Here is an 18,952-nt window from a genome sequence, read left to right on the forward strand (position 1 = left end):
AGAGGAGAGAGGTCCCGTAACAGAGAATCTGGCCTTATGTCAGCGCAGAATCAGTCTTCATGTCATAGCAGAGAATCAGGCTTCACGTCACCCACCACTGGAACAGGCCACTGTCACACATTTAGGCCCCGGCACCCAGACAGAGGAGAGAGGTCCCGTAACAGAGAATCAGGCCTTATGTCAGCACAGAATCAGTCTTCATGTCATAGCAGAGAATCAGGCTTCACGTCACCCACCACTGGAACAGGCCACTGTCACATATTTAGGCCCCGGCACCCAGACAGAGGAGAGAGGTCCCGTAACAGAGAATCTGGCCTTATGTCAGCACAGAATCAGTCTTCATGTCATAGCAGAGAATCAGGCTTCACGTCACCCACCACTGGAACAGGCCACTGTCACATATTTAGGCCCAGGCACCCAGGCAGAGGAGAGAGGTCCCGTAACAGAGAATCTGGCCTTATGTCAGCACAGAATCAGTCTTCATGCCATAGCAGAGAATCAGGCTTCACGTCACCCACCACTGGAACAGGCCACTGTCACACATTTAGGCCCCGGCACCCAGACAGAGGAGAGAGATCCCGTAACAGAGAATCTGGCCTTATGTCAGCACAGAATCAGTCTTCATGTCATAGCAGAGAATCAGGCTTCACGTCACCCACCACTGGAACAGGCCACTGTCACACATTTAGGCCCCGGCACCCAGACAGAGGAGAGCGGTCCCGTAACAGAGAATCTGGCCTTATGTCAGCGCAGAATCAGTCTTCATGTCATAGCAGAGAATCAGGCTTCACGTCACCCACCACTGGAACAGGCCACTGTCACATATTTAGGCCCAGGCACCCAGGCAGAGGAGAGAGGTCCCGTAACAGAGAATCTGGCCTTATGTCAGCACAGAATCAGTCTTCATGCCATAGCAGAGAATCAGGCTTCACGTCACCCACCACTGGAACAGGCCACTGTCACACATTTAGGCCCCGGCACCCAGACAGAGGAGAGAGGTCCCGTAACAGAGAATCTGGCCTTATGTCAGCACAGAATCAGTCTTCATGTCATAGCAGAGAATCAGGCTTCACGTCACCCACCACTGGAACAGGCCACTGTCACACATTTAGGCCCCGGCACCCAGACAGAGGAGAGCGGTCCCGTAACAGAGAATCTGGCCTTATGTCAGCGCAGAATCAGTCTTCATGTCATAGCAGAGAATCAGGCTTCACGTCACCCACCACTGGAACAGGCCACTGTCACATATTTAGGCCCCGGCACCCAGACAGAGGAGAGAGGTCCCGTAACAGAGAATCTGGCCTTATGTCAGCACAGAATCAGTCTTCATGTCATAGCAGAGAATCAGGCTTCACGTCACCCACCACTGGAACAGGCCACTGTCACATATTTAGGCCCCGGCACCCAGACAGAGGAGAGAGGTCCCGTAACAGAGAATCTGGCCTTATGTCAGCACAGAATCAGTCTTCATGTCATAGCAGAGAATCAGGCTTCACGTCACCCACCACTGGAACAGGCCACTGTCACATATTTAGGCCCAGGCACCCGGGCAGAGGAGAGAGGTCCCGTAACAGAGAATCTGGCCTCATGTCAGCACAGAATCAGTCTTCATGTCATAGCAGAGAATCAGGCTTCACGTCACCCACCACTGGAACAGGCCACTGTCACACATTTAGGCCCCGGCACCCAGACAGAGGAGAGAGGTCCCGTAACAGAGAATCTGGCCTTATGTCAGCGCAGAATCAGTCTTCATGTCATAGCAGAGAATCAGGCTTCACGTCACCCACCACTGGAACAGGCCACTGTCACACATTTAGGCCCCGGCACCCAGACAGAGGAGAGAGGTCCCGTAACAGAGAATCAGGCCTTATGTCAGCACAGAATCAGTCTTCATGTCATAGCAGAGAATCAGGCTTCACGTCACCCACCACTGGAACAGGCCACTGTCACATATTTAGGCCCCAGCACCCAGACAGAGGAGAGAGGTCCCGTAACAGAGAATCTGGCCTTATGTCAGCACAGAATCAGTCTTCATGTCATAGCAGAGAATCAGGCTTCACGTCACCCACCACTGGAACAGGCCACTGTCACATATTTAGGCCCCAGCATCCAGACAGAGGAGAGAGGTCCCGTAACAGAGAATCTGGCCTTATGTCAGCACAGAATCAGTCTTCATGTCATAGCAGAGAATCAGGCTTCACATCACCCACCACTGGAACAGGCCACTGTCACACATTTAGGCCCCGGCACCCAGACAGAGGAGAGCGGTCTTGTAACAGAGAATCTGGCCTTATGTCAGCGCAGAATCAGTCTTCATGTCATAGCAGAGAATCAGGCTTCACGTCACCCACCACTGGAACAGGCCACTGTCACACATTTAGGCCCCGGCACCCAGACAGAGGAGAGAGGTCCCGTAACAGAGAATCAGGCCTTATGTCAGCACAGAATCAGTCTTCATGTCATAGCAGAGAATCAGGCTTCACGTCACCCACCACTGGAACAGGCCACTATCACATATTTAGGCCCCGGCACCCAGACAGAGGAGAGAGGTCCCGTAACAGAGAATCAGGCCTTATGTCAGCACAGAATCAGTCTTCATGTCATAGCAGAGAATCAGGCTTCACGTCACCCACCACTGGAACAGGCCACTGTCACATATTTAGGCCCAGGCACCCAGGCAGAGGAGAGAGGTCCCGTAACAGAGAATCAGGCCTTATGTCAGCACAGAATAAGTCTTCATGTCATAGCAGAGAATCAGGCTTCACGTCACCCACCACTGAAACAGGCCACTGTCACACATTTAGGCCCCGGCACCCAGGCAGAGGAGAGGTTCATTCAACTTTGGGTTGCCCCGCAATATAATGGTAAAATGAAAATAAAAATAGGATTGAATGAGGAAGTGCCCTGGAGTAGAATAATATATTGTTAAGGGGAGGTAGTTAATATCTAATCTGCACAAGGGATGGACAGGTCCTGTGGGATCCATGCCTGGTTCATTTTTATGAACGTCAGCTTGTCCACATTGGCTGTAGACAGGCGGCTGCGTTTGTCTGTAATGACGCCCCCTGCCGTGCTGAATACACGTTCAGACAAAAACGCTGGCCGCCGGGCAGGCCAGCACCTCCGAGGCATAAAAGGCTAGCTCTGGCCACGTGGACAATTTGGAGACCCAGAAGTTGAATGGGGCCGAACCATCAGTCAGTACGTGGAGGGGTGTGCACAGGTACTGTTCCACCATGTTAGTGAAATGTTGCCTCCTGCTAACACGTTCCGTATCAGGTGGTGGTGCAGTTAGCTGTGGCGTGGTGACAAAACTTTTCCACATCTCTGCCATGCTAACCCTGCCCTCAGAGGAGCTGGCCGTGACACAGCTGCGTTGGCGCTCCTCCTCTGCCTTCGCCTTGGGCTTCCACTGGTTCCCCTGTGACATTTGGGAATGCTCTCAGTAGCGCGTCTACCAACGTGCGCTTGTACTCGCGCATCTTCCTATCACGCTCCAGTGTAGGAAGTAAGGTGGGTACATTGTCTTTGTACCGGGGATCCAGCAGGGTGGCAACCCAGTAGTCCGCACACGTTAAAATGTGGGCAACTCTGCTGTCATTGCGCAGGCACTGCAGCATGTAGTCGCTCATGTGTGCCAGGCTGCCCAGAGGTAAGGACAAGCTGTCCTCTGTGGGAGGCGTATCGTCATCGTCCTGTGTTTCCCCCCAGCCACGCACCAGTGATGGGCCCGAGCTGCTTTGGGTGCCACCCCTCTGTGAACATGCTTCATCCTCATCCTCCTCTACCTCCTCCTCATCCTCATCCTCCTCGTCCTCCAGTAGTGGGCCCTGTCTGGCCACATTTGTACCTGGCCTCTGCTGTTGCAAAAAACCTCCCTCTAAGTCACTTCGAAGAGACTGGCCTGAAAGTGCTAAAAATGACCCCTCTTCCTCCTCTTCCTCCTGGGCCACCTCCTCTTCCATCATCGCCCTAAGTGTTTTCTCAAGGAGACATAGAAGTGGTATTGTAACGCTGATAACGGCGTCATCGCCACTGGCCATGTTGGTGGAGTACTCGAAACAGCGCAACAGGGCACACAGGTCTCGCATGGAGGCCCAGTCATTGGTGGTGAAGTGGGGCTGATCCGCAGTGCGACTGACCCGTGCGTGCTGCAGCTGAAACTCCACTATGGCCTGCTGCTGCTCGCACAGTCTGTCCAGCATATGCAAGGTGGAGTTCCATCTGGTGGGCACGTCGCATATGAGGCGGTGAGCGGGAAGGCCGAAGTTACACTGTAGCGCAGACAGGCAAGCAGCGGCAGGGTGTGAACGCCGGAAGCGTGAACAGACGGCCCGCACTTTATGCAGCAGCTCTGACATGTCGAGGTAGTTGCGAATGAACTTCTGCACCACCAAATTCAGCACATGCGCCAGGCAAGGGATGTGCGTCAAACCGGCTAGTCCCAGAGCTGCAACGAGATTTCGCCCATTATCGCACACCACCAGGCCGGGCTTGAGGCTCACCGGAAGCAACCACTCGTCGGTCTGTTGTTCTATACCCCGCCACAACTTCTGTGCGGTGTGGGGCCTGTCCCCCAAACATATGAGTTTCAGAACGGCCTGCTGACGTTTACCCCGGGCTGTGCTGAAGTTGGTGGTGAAGGTGTGTGGCTGACTGGATGAGCAGGTGTAAGTAGAGGAGGAGGAAGCTGAGTAGGAGGAGGAGGAGACAGGAGGCAAAGAATGTTGCCCTGCGATCCTTGGCGGCGGAAGGACGTGCGTCAAACAGCTCTCCGCCTGGGGCCCAGCCGTCACTACATTTACCCAGTGTGCAGTTAGCGTCCCTGGCCGTGCTTACTGGTCCACGTATCTGTGGTTAGGTGGACCTTGCCACAGATGGCGTTGCGCAGTGCACACTTGATTTTATCGGACACTTGGTTGTGCAGGGAAGGCACGGCTCTCTTGGAGAAGTAGTGCCGGCTGGGAACAACATACTGTGGGACAGCAAGCGACATGAGCTGTTTGAAGCTGTGTGTGTCCACCAGCCTAAATGACAGCATTTCATAGGCTAGTAGTTTAGAAATGCTGGCATTCAGGGCCAGGGATCGAGGGTGGCTAGGTGGGAATTTACGCTTTCTCTCAAATGTTTGTGAGATGGAGAGCTGAACGCTGCCGTGTGACATGGTTGAGATGCTTGGTGACGCAGGTGGTGGTGTTGGTGGTACATCCCATGTTTGCTGGGCGGCAGGTGCCAACGTTCCTCCAGAGACGGAGGAAGAGGCCGAGGCGGCGGCAGCAGCAGAAGAGGCCGAGGCGGCAGCAGCAGAAGAGGTAGCAGGGGGAGCCTGAGTGACTTCCTTGTTTTTAAGGTTTTTACTCCACTGCAGTTCATGCTTTGCATGCAGGTGCCTGGTCATGCAGGTTGTGCTAAGGTTCAGAACGTTAATGCCTCGCTTCAGGCTCTGATGGCACAGCGTGCAAACCACTCGGGTCTTGTCGTCAGCACATTGTTTGAAAAAGTGCCATGCCAGGGAACTCCTTGAAGCTGCCTTTGGGGTGCTCGGTCCCAGATGGCGGCGGTCAGTAGCAGGCGGAGTCTCTTGGCGGCGGTTGTTCTGATTTTGCCCACTGCTCCCTCTTTTGCTACGCTGTTGGCTCGGTCTCACCACTGCCACTTCCTCCGAACTGTGAAAGTCAGTGGCACGACCTTCATTCCATGTGGGGTCTAGGACCTCATCGTCCCCTGCATCGTCTTCCACCTAGTCTTGATCCCTGACCTCCTGTTCAGTCTGCACACTGCAGAAAGACGCAGCAGTTGGCACCTGTGTTTCGTCATCATCAGAGACGCGCTGAGGTGGTATTCCCATGTCCTCATCATCAGGAAAAATAAGTGGTTGTGCGTTAGTGCATTCTATCTCTTCCACCCCTGGGGAAGGGCTAGGTGGATGCCCTTGGGAAACCCTGGCAGCAGAGTCTTCAAACAGCATAAGAGACTGCTGCATAACTTGAGGCTCAGACAGTTTTCCTGATATGCATGGGGGTGATGTGACAGACTGATGGGCTTGGTTTTCATTGCCCATCTGTGCGCTTTCTGCAGAAGACTGGGTGGGAGATAATGTGAACGTGCTGGATCCACTGTCGGCCACCCAATTGACTAATGCCTGTACCTGCTCAGGCCTTACCATCCTTAGAACGGCATTGGGCCCCACCAAATATCGCTGTAAATTCTGCTGGCTACTGGGACCTGAGGTAGTTGGTTCACTAGGACGTGTGGCTGTGGCAGAACGGCAACAAAAAATGTCTAATAGGACAGCACCACTTACTTGAAAACATTCTAGAGACTCTGCGGCGGTGCTCGTGGCGTCAGGTCTCGGCCTCAGAGACCCCCAATATACCAGCAAAGATGAAGAAGGTCACGGCACTCCAAAAGCAAATTCAATGTGTTTTAATCCACCAAATGTACAGCAGCAACGTTTCGACAACAGTCTTTTTCAAGCTACATACAAGTTTATAAGTGACTCATATTACATATATATAAGGGTACTAATTCATACCAATTAATCAGTGGGTGTGCTACCACCAATAGATCCGCCTCCTCTCAGGTACAAATAATGATACAATTAATTCAATATAACCACCACAGTGTAAATTAATATAAGGCTTACCAGGAGTTCATACTTGGGCCATTGATCCATGGTGTGTCCATGATGAGCGGCGTCTTCCGCATATGACTGCGGCTGCGCAAGCGTTAGTACGAAATTCTCATACATCACATGTCCAACTATACGATCATGTGTTCAGTGACGCTACTTCCGGTCACCTGACAAATGACGCGCCTAAGCGTCTAATCATTGTCATGGTAACCCCATGACCTCCATAATGAATATGTCTTTTCCTGCAATTCTCTTTATCCAGCATTATATCCAGTCTATATAACTATATGGCTAGATGCCGGTCACCACGGGCACACCAAACAAAGGATCATTTTGTTTAAGGAAAATATAATTTCGTTCCACAGTCACTGTGGAACGAAATTATATTTTCCTTAAACCTTTTAACATTCTAGAAAATTTTAAAACATTATGCAAACATAAAGTACTGTAGATGTAAGGTAAATGTTACTATTTAATGTGGTACGACTATCTGTATGACACCTTTGGGGGCATTTATTTTCCTGAAAATCATTTTACCAATTGGTCTTTATTAAACATTTTGGACAATTTTCATCTACAGCTTTAAAGGGGTTGTCTCCGCTCAGACAATGGGGGCATATCGCTAGGATATGCCCTTATTGTCTTATAGGTGCGGAATATCGAGAACGGAGCTCCGAAAGTGGTGGAGGGCGCACTTCGCATGACCTTCATTCATTTTCTATGGGGCCACTAAAAATAGCTGAGCTCTGGCTTGGCTAATTCCATCAGGCTCATAGAAGTGAATGGGAGTGATGGCCAGTCATGCGCGATGCGCTCCCATTCACTTCTGTAGGGTGAGCGCTTGGTGGTGGCCGTCCAGCCACCACTTTACGGGGTTCTATTCCCGATATAGTTGCGGGTCCCAGTGGTGGGACCAGCACCTATAAGACAATGGGGGCATATCCTAGCGATGAGTCAACCCATTTAAGTTTCACCGCATCTGCAGACTTTTGCTTCTTCTTCTCAGTGAGTCTGTCAAAGACTTTCCCTGATGGCTTGATCTGTGAACCTACTTTTATACATCACTTTTGTACCTGATAAATCCCTCACCACACGTTAACTACTCAAGAGGAGGGGGATTTAACTGGTAAGTATAGCATTTTTTTTTATTATTTATCTCTTTCCTTCCCTTTTTCAGAAAATCTCTTTCAATAGATCTCTTTGACCTGATGAGGCTGGTGTACTTACTTCTAAAAATCCATGTCAGAATGGCTGAATAAACTTTTTGAAAGGAAGCCTTGAGCCTGATTGAGCAACAGTTTGTGAGTGTGGTGTACTCAGGAATGTAACTCCATCTCCACTCAGCTTGCCTTACAAGCTCCTGTCAGTATACCTCCTCACTGTCACGATAGGTAGGTAAGCGGGGAAATAACCAAACACAGGAAAACAAACAGAACAAATGACTAGGCCCAAAAGCTAGGGAGAAAAGGGGCACCTCCTAGCAATCCCTAAAAGTTTTCCCTAAACTGCTGTGCCCATGTGCATACCCTTAGGGTGGATATGCACATGCACTCATGCCTAAACCTATACACCCTGATTAAATCATAAGCAAAAGGGAAAAGGAAAGAGGCAACCTGCTTCCTCAAACCCGGAGGAAGCAAGCGTCTCCCTAGAGGCCTAGATGAAACACACAAAGGGAAATAACAGAGAGGACTTATCTTAGAGCAGAGCTGGAGAAGACAATCCACCACACATCCAGAGCTCACAAGAAAGAACTATAACCTGCACAGGCCACTGGGGGAAGGAGGGGTAAACAGCCTCACTAACAATCACACCCAGTACACCTGAGGGAAGGTAGATCCAGCTCAAACCAAAACCAAAACAAACAGAGAAGTCAGACATGTGCAGCCAGTCTGACAGACCTCCGCACATTCACAGGGCAAGGCGTGACACTCACTTTCTGTGGCTGAAATCTCATACTTCCCAGTACAGGCTACAGACTACTGCAGTCCGAGAGCTGTCTTTGAGCAGCAGTTTCAGTGTGAAATTACATTTTACTGTAGAGGCAGGGAGACTGCAACTTATATACAGCAGCGTGAGATTTCAGCTGGAGCAGGGGAGGAGGTACACTGAAAGGGGCTTGTCAATTAGGCTCTAGCTGTGTGGAGATTTTGTTTAGCCCATGAATGCATAGGACTGTTGATCTCTCTACAGGATTTATGAGCGCTCACACTCACTTGTTAGACTCATAAAATGCTCATTGTAATATCAGGTGGCAGAAAAAGGGTTATATATATTCTGACATGGACTGTAAAAGTAAGTGCGCCAGCCTCATCAGGTCTAATCGATCCATTTAATAATATATGCAGTTTGCAATGTGAAATACGGGAACAGATCATCTTTAAAATTTACATCTTCTAGCATGAAATGATAACTTAGTCCAATAACAAGTAGTGTTGATCCTCTTCCCTCCAACATTTACACATGTCCAATGGGTTTTCTGTACTGATATTGATATATACTTAGGATAGGTCAGCAAACTTTAAAGGCAAATGAAATGCATCATGTAGAGGAAGTTGATACAAGGCACTTACTAATGTATTGTGATTGTCCATATTGCCTCCTTTGCTGGCTTGATTCACTTTTCCACAGCACTGTACACTGCTCATATCCAGGGATTATGACCACCACTGCAGCACAGATACGAGGTAGAGTGGACGGGAGTTGCGGCGCATGTATACCTATGTGCACTCCCATGGTCCCGGCCACCAGAGAGGCCGGAGCCTTTACCTTTAGTGTGAATCACGACCACTACTGCTGGATTGCAGGTTTTACTGTTTACTGGATTACAGATTACAGGTACACTGCCTGCCCTGACCTCGGTATGTCACTATATTTTTGGCTGATCCATTGGTGATCCATCGGTTCTCTAACCCTCTGTCCGACTGTCAACCAAACAGAAACTATTCCAGATGGTAGTATCTCCTGGCTCTCCTGCAGCAAAGTTAAAATCCCAGTATTGGGGGTGAATACCAGGGGACAGTCAACCACACAGAAACTATTCCAGAAGGTAGCACCTGGTGGTTCTCCTGCAGCATAGTCCAAAAGCCAGTATAGGGGACTGCCAGGATTACGCCCTTAGGTTTAGCCCTAAGCCAAATTTGTTGGCTTACTCAGTGGTTCCACACCCTCTGCCGTAACAAGTTAGGAGGTTGAATAGGAGAGTTTTCCAAATAGAATAAGGTAGTGGTAACATAATTGACTAACAGAGCCTGGCAAGCTTTGATGGCACTAGTCCAAATGGCACAAATATGACTAGGATGTTTACAGTATTCAGAGGAGTGTCACATTTTGCTGGGTTGACAGAATTAGTAGTAGCACTATGTTTTTCATGTCCTTTTGCTTGACTCTCTGTGCATTCTCTTAGTGCCCTTCACCAGGGGTATATACTGTAGGGAGTGTTCTGGACACTGCTTCAGGACATTTTCCTAGGAGGCATCTAATAGTTTGCTGCTGTTTTGCTCAGTGCTCATAATAAAGGTGTGTACTCAAGGAAGAAAGTAGATAGTTCCATTTGATTACGAATGATTTTGCCAGAACATTTGCTTGGGATCAATCATTCTCATTTCTTCTCTGGCTCTTCTAATTACTAGCTACATTTATGCAATTTTCTTCTACTTCCTTTCATAGAAGCAGTCTTTGTTAATGTGTCTATTGGTCTTCCTTTAGATAGTGTAGTAGATGTTAAATATTTAACAGGGTCCTCTAACTATCACATGTGATGCATAGTGCTGGCCTTGTCATAATTATGTCCTATTTCTTGTTCATTTGCACTGTTATTGCACTTTTTTTTTCACTGCACCGTGAAAAGGGTTAATGCACAGACAGTTAATAATGAGAGACTTTAGGACTTTGCAGACTGTGTACTGAGAAGCAAGTAATTTCCCACTATTAGCTTAAAGGGATCCTGTCATCAACTTTATGCTGACCGTACTGAGGGCAGTATAAAGTAGTAATAGAAATGCTGATCTCAGCGGTGTGTCACACATCAGCTAACAGTAAGTGGTTGCAGAGAACCAGCATCATAACCATTGCAGCCCAGGCCTTGAAAGAGTCACGGCCACCTGAGAAGAGTCCTGGTTATTCATAATCTCCTGTTCTCTCACCCATCTGCTGATGATTGGCAGTTCTCTCCTAGACAGAAAGGGAGAAAACTTGGTAGAAGACTGTCAGTCATCAGCAGGTGGGCAGGAGAGCAGGAATTCATGAATAACCAGGACTCTATTCAGGTGGCCGTGACTCTTTTCAAGGGCTGTGCTGCAATGATTATGATGCTGGTTCTCGGCAACCACTTACTGTTAGCTGATGTGTGACACACCGCTGAGATCAGCATTTCTGTCACTACTTTATACTGCCCTCAGTACAGTCAGCATAAAGTTGATGATAGGTTCCCTTTAAGAGAATATTTAGAACTGAATTCTGGAGGGAAAAAACAGACACAGTAAACCTTTGGCCATCTTGTCTGGCTCTGTCAGATGGCTGTTTATATCTGGAAGCTGCTTAGTTATTCTATTGACTTTTATTGAGGTACAATAGGAGTTGATGGCAGCTGTGAGCTGCAACATTGCTTCTGTTCGGCTGTGCTTCTCCACTACACCCCCTCACTAGAAGGTTCTAGATTAGTTAGCAACTGTATAAAAGAAGAGCAGTAAGAGTGACTGCACATAGAGACCAGTGTTTAGTAGGAGAGACTCTGCAAGACTGCATGAGTGACCAGAAGAAGACGCTGAGACAGAGATCTCCTAAAGGACAACTGAGCTGCAAACTCAGGTTGACCACCCCATTGGCCAGGGTATCAGCCTTCTAAGAGAGAGAGGGACAGCTGGCTCAGACTTTTCCGCAGAAAGGAACCATCTTCTGCCAGGGAGGAGACTGGAGAATCCAGCTTAGTGCCTTGTCTATATTGTTCTGCACTTGAGTTCCTCCAGTAAAGAAGTACACTGGTTTAACCCTGACTCTCTGGACTTATATCCCATTGGAGTGCACTTTGCCTTACCACCCCCTCCAGAGAGCAGCAATACATGTTGACACCTCAAAGGGGATTCAGGGGATTCAGTGCAGTTTTGGTGCCACCTTAAACTAGGTCACTGCATCACCACATGGGGAGACTGGTAGATGGCTGCCGTCAGCTCAACACAGTCACTTCTATAGCACAAAACAAACCATTAATAATTTTCTATATCTCATTTAATTTATGCTGATGGTCCTTTCATAGGCAAGAGGGGGGAAGAATATGTCACATCTACTGATTGAAAACCATCAGTATTATTATGCCTCTGGGGCAGGTCTGGTGGGGGCTTCCCATAATTAAATTTTTTTAAGGTAAAGGTAGCTGACCCAAAAAATTTATAATTTCCAAATCTTTGTTTATAGAGGTTATTCTGAATAGAAATATATTTGTTGTCCACCATTGTACTTTCCTAGATCTTAGCACATGTTATGGCTTCTATAGGGACTAGTTTGTGTATATGCATTTGCACAGACTATGTAGAGCAGGGGTGTCAAACTCATCGGGGGCCGCATCAGCAGTTTGGTCACCCTCAAAGGGCCGGTTGTATCTGTAGGACTATGTGTCCACTCTTTATTATCATAAATTATTGTCACTGCATTCAATTATTACTGTTTTTTGTAATAATGTAAGTAATAACTAGCTCTGAAAGCAGAAACATAGTCAGAATAATGGCAAGTAGATATTCAAATGTACAATTATTGTACAATTTATTGAAAAATGATTTTTGGTAACAGACAGTAATTTATTTTTTTTTTTTAAACATCTGTGGATGACGGACACTGTTATGGGGGGGATCTGTGGATGACGGACACTGTTATGGGGGGGATCTGTGGATGACGGACACTGTTATGGGGGGATCTGTGGATGACGGACACTGTTATGGGGGGATCTGTGGATGACGGACACTGTTATGGGGGGATCTGTGGATGACGGACACTGTTATGGGGGGATCTGTGGATGACGGACACTGTTATGGGGGGATCTGTGGATGACGGACACTGTAATGGGGGGATCTGTGGATGACGGACACTGTTATGGGGGGATCTGTGGATGACGGACACTGTTATGGGGGGATCTGTGGATGACGGACACTTATGGGGGGATCTGTGGATGACGGACACTTATGGGGGGATCTGTGGATGACGGACACTTATGGGGGGATCTGTGGATGACAGACACTTATGGGGGGATCTGTGGATGACAGACACTTATGGGGGGATCTGTGGATGACAGACACTGTTACAGGGGGGGGGATCTGTGGCTGGCACTGTTACAGGGGGGGGATCTGTGGATGGCAGTGTTATATATGTGCCATCCACAAACCCCCCACCCCATAACAGTGCCATCCACAGACCCCCCACCCCATAACAGTGCCATCCACAGACCCCCACCCCTTAACTGTGCCATCCACAGATTCTGTGTAAACCCCCCCCTCCGCCGCCGCCCCCCCCCCAGTATACAAATATAAAATGTATTATTGAATTAAAAGTTATTAAACATGCCCCCCTCACTCCTAATTGTACCGTATATCCTAATTGCTTGTGTATAATGCCAGCAGGCAGGACGGGCGGCCGGCGCGTCACTCACTGACGTCACTTGCCTGCGCCGCCTGCTTCATTCATAAAGGAGGCGGTGCAGGCATGCCTGCATTCTACACAAGCAATTAGGATATACGGTACAATAGAACGGCCGCTAGAGGGCAGACGTTCTCTGGCTTGTAGGCTGCCGCGCATGCGCTGAAGAGGCGGCTTTCTTGTGTCAAAAAAAAAAAAAGCGAGAATAAAAGGTGAAGGCTGGCGGCCGGCGGCGGCTGCGCGGGCCACATGACGAGGTCTGGCGGGCCGGATTCGGCCCGCGGGCCTTGTGTTTGACACCCGTGATGTAGAGTATGGTACATGTGGGGAGAATGCTGCTGCCAGTGGAGTATTGGGGAAAATGCTGCTGCCAGTGGGGGAGTAGTGGGGAGAATGCTGCTGTCAGTGGAGTAGTGGGGAAAATGCTGCTGCCAGTGGGGGAGTAGTGAGAAGAATGCTGCAGTCAGTGTCACCAGCTTTGCTTTCGGGATGTTGAGACTGAGTTAATAGCCAAGCTGGGCTTGTTTTGGTGGAGATCCCTACTTCCCCCTTGGTGGTGGAGGCCCTGGCTGTGCGCCTGAGCTATAATCTGATCCTGACCGCCTGTGCATTGAGCCACTTTCATGTTACATCCCGGATTACAGATACAATTTGGCCTTTACCACCTGATCAGATGTTTAAGATGGGACTGTATTGACTTATCGTTGAATTAGTTCAGTGATGATGTTTGTAGCCATGGTCAACTAGGTCAACTGTAATATTCCCTTTAGAAGTATTATTGGTCTTTACATATAGTATAAGCAGATAATTGATAAGAACATTCGCCCTGTAGTGATGCACCCAGTGTTTTTGACAGGGCAGAATCAGGAGTTAAAGCTAAACCAGTAATGAATGACAAAAGTAAGCAGAAGACAATCATGCTTGCAATATTTGGTAGCCTGACGAGTCTTATCAAGTCGTATAGAAACCCTACAGAAAACACAGGGGTTACTTTCCTCCTGATCTTACTGGGTGGGGGTTGGGAGTGGCAAGGCTTAGTTGAGGGGTGAGGCTTAGTATTCTTTGTGTCCTATTGTAGATTATGCATGGGGAGAGGCTCCTGCTGCAGTCAGCTGTTGTATAGACAGAAGCCGAGGCGTAGCTAGAACTGACTGGGCCCCACAGCAAATTTTTGTATAGCCCCACCACCCCCACTTCTTCGCAAACCCCTTCTACTGTGCAAACCCAACTCATATGGTTATTTTGTGACTCTTTATTTATTTATTTTACTGTCATTTTAAGCATGACTTTATGTTGTTTTTTAAACATTTACACCTGCTGACGGAGTTTATATTTAACTCAATCCCTTTAAGGGTCCATTCACACGTCCTTAGTGTATTGGGGATCCGCAATACATCCGGCCAGCACCCCCATAGAACTGCCTATTCTTGTTCTATTTTTTTTCCGGAGCCGCGGACCAGAAGATCAGGGCCGCGCTCCGGAAATGCAGATGTGGAGAGCACATAGTATGCTCTCCGCATCCATTCCGTCCCCATAGAGAATGAATGGGTCCGCACCTATGACATGTTTTGGTAACTCAAGGCCTCTGCAACACCTAAAAACATCCTAATAAAATTGAGGCCAAAAAATCTATAAGATGCTCCTTCCCTTCTGGTGACAGTGTTTGAGATGATTGTACACTAGGGTCGCATGTGACCGATTTTTACAAACTGCAGAATCAAGGTGATGCTAACGTTCATTTTACTGTTAACTTTTGACGTGTTACATGAAAAAATTGATTGAAATGGGAATTTTTTAAAACTTCACCTCTATTTGCGTTAATTCCTGTGGGACACCTAAATGGTTAATAGAGTTCCTAAGTGCAGTTTGGGATAGTTTGAGGGATGCCATTTCTAAAATGGGGTCATTTATTGTATAGACTCCTCAAAATCACTTCAGAACTCAATTAGTCCCTAAAATTTTCTTGAAAATGTAAAAAAAAAAATGACTGATAAAGTTATAAACCTTTTAACATTCTAGAAAATTTTAAAACATTATGCAAACATAAAGTACTGTAGATGTAAGGTAAATGTTACTATTTAATGTGGTACGACTATCTGTATGACACCTTTGGGGGCATTTATTGTCCTGAAAATCATTTTACCAATTGGTCTTTATTAAACATTTTGGACAATTTTCATCTACAGCTTTAAAGGGGTTGTCTCCGCACAGACAATGGGGGCATATCGCTAGGATATGCCCTTATTGTCTTATAGGTGCGGAATATCGAGAACGGAGCCCCGAAAGTGGTGGAGGGCGCACTTCGCATGCGCAGCTGCCCTCCATTCATTTTCTATTGTGCCACTAAAAATAGCTGAGCTCTGGCTTGGCTAATTCTATCAGGCTCATAGAAGTGAATGGGAGTGATGGCCAGTCATGCGCGATGCGCTCCCATTCACTTCTGTGGGGTGAGCGCTTGGTGGTGGCCGTCCAGCCACCACTTTGCGGGGTTCTATTCCCGATATAGTTGCGGGTCCCAGTGGTGGGACCAGCACCTATAAGACAATGGGGGCATATCCTAGCGATGAGTCAACCCATTTAAGTTTCACTGCATCTGCAGACTTTTGCTTCTTCTTCTCAGTGAGTCTGTCAAAGACTTTCCCTGATGGCTTGATCTGTGAACCTACTTTTATACATCACTTTTGTACCTGATAAATCCATCACCACACGTTAACTACTCAAGAGGAGGGGGATTTAACTGGTAAGTATAGCATTTTTTTTTATTATTTATCTCTTTCCTTCCCTTTTTCAGAAAATCTCTTTCAATAGATCGCTTTGACCTGATGAGGCTGGTGTACTTACTTCTAAAATCCATGTCAAAATGGCTGAATAAACTTTTTGAAAGGAAGCCTTGAGCCTGATTGAGCAACAGTTTGTGAGTGTGGTGTACTCAGGAATGTAACTCCATCTCCACTCACCTTGCCTTACAAGCTCCTGTCAGTATACCTCCTCACTGTCACGATAGGTAGGTAAGCGGGGAAATAACCAAACACAGGAAAACAAACAGAACAAATGACTAGGCCCAAAAGCTAGGGAGAAAAGGGGCACCTCCTAGCAATCCCTAAAAGTTTTCCCTAAACTGCTGTGCCCATGTGCATACCCTTAGGGTGGATATGCACATGCCCTCGTGCCTAAACCTATACACCCTGATTAAATCCTAAGCAAAAGGGAAAAGGGAAGAGGCAACCTACTTCCTCAAACCCGGAGGAAGCAAGCGTCTCCCTAGAGGCCTAGATGAAACACACAAAGGGAAATAACAGAGAGGACTTATCTTAGAGCAGAGCTGGAGAAGACAATCCACCACACATCCAGAGCTCACAAGAAAGAACTATAACCTTCACAGGCCACTGGGGGAAGGAGGGATAAACAGCCTCACTAACAATCACACCCAGTACACCTGAGGGAAGGTAGATCCAGCTCAAACCAAAACCAAAACAAACAGAGAAGTCAGACATGTGCAGCCAGTCTGACAGACCTCCGCACATTCACAGGGCAAGGCGTGACACTCACTTTCTGTGGCTGAAATCTCATACTTCCCAGTACAGGCTACAGACTACTGCAGTCCGAGAGCTGTCTTTGAGCAGCAGTTTCAGTGTGAAATTACATTTTACTGTAGAGGCAGGGAGATAGCAACTTATATACAGCAGCGTGAGATTTCAGCTGGAGCAGGGGAGGAGGTACACTGAAAGGGGCTTGTCAATTAGGCTCTAGCTGTGTGGAGATTTTGTTTAGCCCATGAATGCATAGGACTGTTGATCTCTCTACAGGATTTATGAGCGCTCACACTCACTTGTTAGACTCATAAAATGCTCATTGTAATATCAGGTGGCAGAAAAAGGGTTATATATATTCTGACATGGACTGTAAAAGTAAGTGCGCCAGCCTCATCAGGTCTAATCGATCCATTTAATAATATATGCAGTTTGCAATGTGAAACACGGGAACAGATAATCTTTAAAATTGTCACGAGGGTATCGAGAACCACGCCTGACTCCGTTATACCCGGGATCAGGAAGTCGCAGCGGTTGGCTGCACGCTCTATTTAAGATAGGGCTGTTTTCCTTATGGTAGCTTTCTGGGTTTGCTTTGCAAACCCTTTTGGCTCACTCAGGGATCCGTAGCTCCTTCTCCTCAGCTGTTCCTTGTCCAGCACTCCCAAACCTCCTTATATTCCTCTCTCACACTTCTCTGGTTGCCAGAGATAGAGCTTCCTGCCTGGACATCTATTCTGACCTTCTGGAGCTGTGTTGCTGCGTTCGCTGGTAGTTGGTCCAGAACGCTACCCTCCGGATCCCTGTTGGACCTTTTTGGTTTATTGTGGTCGCCCACCTGGGTGTATGTGTTTGTCTGTTTTGTCTGTCCTCTCCCTGGTGTTTCCCTCTTAGTGATAGTGGTGTGGACTAGCGATCCCACCGGCCTGTTCACTATCTAGGGCTCATATTAGGGAAAGCCAGGGTTTAGGCACGTGATCGCCGCACGGGTGAGGAACCCGTCTAGGGACGTCAGGGCAGTCAGGTGCCAGCCGCAAGGTGAGTTAGGGGTCACCACCTTTCCCTCTCCCTTGGGCAGGGCTTTCCCTGTTTTCCTCCCTGTGCGTGACGTCGGTCATTACATTATCTCTGGCCCTTATTTTGTGTAGGTAAAAAAATATATAATTTTATTTTACCTACTTAGAATCCAGTATGGATCAAATTGCTGCTCTGTCCAAACAATTTCATGGCCTGTCTTTGGAGGTGGTAGGATTGAAGGCGTCGGTCCTCCAGCAACAGCAGCAATTACAACTGACTGCAAGCCCAGCGGTTGCTACTGGTAACCAGGTTGTTGCGGAACCCAAGGTCCCTCTCCCTGATAGATTTTCTGGGGGAAGGGACATGTTTTTGACATTCCGTGAGGCCTGTAAGTTATATTTTAAACTGCGCCCTTACTCTTCTGGTAATGAAGATCAGCGGGTGGGGGTTGTTATTTCCCTGCTGCAGGGGGATCCGCAGTCCTGGGCGTTCTCTTTACCTACTGATTCCCAGGCTCTTCGGTCAGTGAATGAGTTTTTCGGGGCCTTGGGTCTCATATATGACGACCCTGACCGAGTCGCACTGGCTGAATCAAGATTACGGAGACTCTTACAAGGAGAGCGGCCGGTAGAGGAGTATTGCTCTGAATTCCGTAGATGGGCTACGGATACCCAATGGAACGACCCGGCTCTCAGGAGTCAGTTCTGCTCTGGGTTATCCGAAAGGGTTAAGGATGCGCTTGCATTATATGAGACCCCCTTTTCCCTTGATGCGGTTATGTCCCTTTCTATCCGAATAGATAGACGCCTTAGGGACAGGTTGAAAAAACCGGAGCAATTGGTAACCCCTCCCAAGCAGCAGTTAGTCTGTACGGACTTAGACGAGCCTATGCAGCTAGGAAGAACTACTCGTCAGGTCCGTCCTCCTGAGGCTCGCCGTAGGCGTGGGGTTTGTTTTTTTTGTGGGGAGAGGGGTCATTTCATTAATGTCTGTCCTTCTTTCCTCAGAAACAAAAGACCGTCGGAAAAACTACTAACCCCAGGCTGTGTGGAGGATGTCAGCCGGGGGGTATACGTTTCCTCCATACGTACATCGCAATTTGTGTTGCCAGCGGTTATTATTTTTGGTGATAAGACGGAGACTATTT

At 48.0% G+C, this 18,952-nt stretch overlaps 1 long non-coding RNA gene across 1 annotated transcript in view; it reads left to right on the forward strand.

Moving 5' to 3' along the window:
* Nucleotides 1–13,464: 13,464 nt before the first annotated feature.
* The window catches only part of LOC120980106, a 31,044-nt gene continuing 25,556 nt past the window's right edge, over nucleotides 13,465–18,952 (forward strand). The window contains exon 1 of the long non-coding RNA XR_005774467.1: nucleotides 13,465–13,570. This is a non-coding gene — a long non-coding RNA (uncharacterized LOC120980106). The remainder of the gene's footprint in view (nucleotides 13,571–18,952) is intronic.

This window comes from Bufo bufo, chromosome 10 (genome assembly GCF_905171765.1).
Source record: "Bufo bufo chromosome 10, aBufBuf1.1, whole genome shotgun sequence".
Classification (NCBI taxonomy): domain Eukaryota; kingdom Metazoa; phylum Chordata; class Amphibia; order Anura; family Bufonidae; genus Bufo; species Bufo bufo.